Below are 1,295 nucleotides of genomic sequence, written 5' to 3'. Positions count from 1 at the left end.
CTTGACTGAATTACATGCAGGTGGTTGACCGTGTCCGGCAGGGAGTGGAGGATGGGCGAACAGAGGCGGGAGAAGAGTGAGGTCCTTAAGCTGGGGTCACAGCTTAAGCTGAGGCATTCTCCGTGGAAACAGCAAGTGGCTGGACCAGGGATCAAGTTCTGGATATTTTCTGAAAACGGAGCTGACAGAATTTGCTGATGGATTGGATGTGGGCTTTGGGAGCGGGAGGGAGGAATCAAGAAAGAAGAATTCGAGGTTTTTGACCCGAGCAACTGGAAGGCTAACGTTGACACGAACTGAGATGCAGAAGACGGTGGGAAGGAACGGGTTAGGGAGAACACGAGGATGAAACTGGACATGTTGACTTTGGAAGCGTATTATGTTTCCAATTGAACACATTAGACACGTACTTGGGTACGGACAGCTTGCCTTCTGAAAACTCCAGGCTGGAAACAGACTGTAGGCTGTATTGAAAACAAAGAGTATTCTTGAGGTCACTCCCATAGGAAGCAGAAGATAGGACAAGAGAGAGCCGGGAAACCCTGAAGGCTATCCTGTGCTATAGAGACCAACATAAAGGATGGTGTCTCAGGAACGAAGATTGGGAGGCAGTGTCCAGTGAAGGAGGAAGATGAGGAGATACCACTCGCTGTCTGGAATCTGTGGGAAGAAACGCGGGGAAAGACTGGTCAAAAAGGAAACATTTTCCCCATAGTTTCAACACGAGGACTACCTATGGAGTTTACCACTTAGTCACTGGTGACCTTGAATATGAGCAATTTTGATAGAGTCATAGGATTCGATGGTACCAGGGCCAGATTTCTATAGTCTGTTTGGAAATGTGTGAGACAGGCAGCCCTCATACTCTCTAAGTAAAAAACATAAAACATATTTTGGGTATTGAAGCAGAAACAGCATGGCCCGTGGCTGGCATTTCTATCCCTGTGTCAGGCATGGGCTAAAGTACTTTACATGTATGATTTTATTTGACTCTTCACATTATAAATATGAATTATTACATGAACCCCATTTTTATATGTGAGAAAATGGAAGTGTATAGATTTTTATGAGTTTTAAAAAATGATCCTGCGGATACATGATAGAGATGAGGAGTGGGGGGCATTTGCTAAGCTTCTAATCTGGCTAATCATTTTGTTTCCAAGCTATATTAGTTGCTCTTTGGAAATAACTCTTCATAATTGAAAATTAAAAGTGTATTTTTCTAGAATGACTTTTGGTTTCGGCGTCTATGTGTGGGCCTGTGTGTTTGTCTGCACATGCAGGTGTATTGCATA

The sequence above is a fragment of the Myodes glareolus genome, chromosome 26 (genome assembly GCF_982192425.1).
Source record: "Myodes glareolus chromosome 26, mMyoGla1.1, whole genome shotgun sequence".
In the NCBI taxonomy this organism is placed as follows: domain Eukaryota; kingdom Metazoa; phylum Chordata; class Mammalia; order Rodentia; family Cricetidae; genus Myodes; species Myodes glareolus.
The sequence above is the reverse complement of the archived record's forward strand: the minus strand, read 5'-3'. Positions refer to the sequence as shown.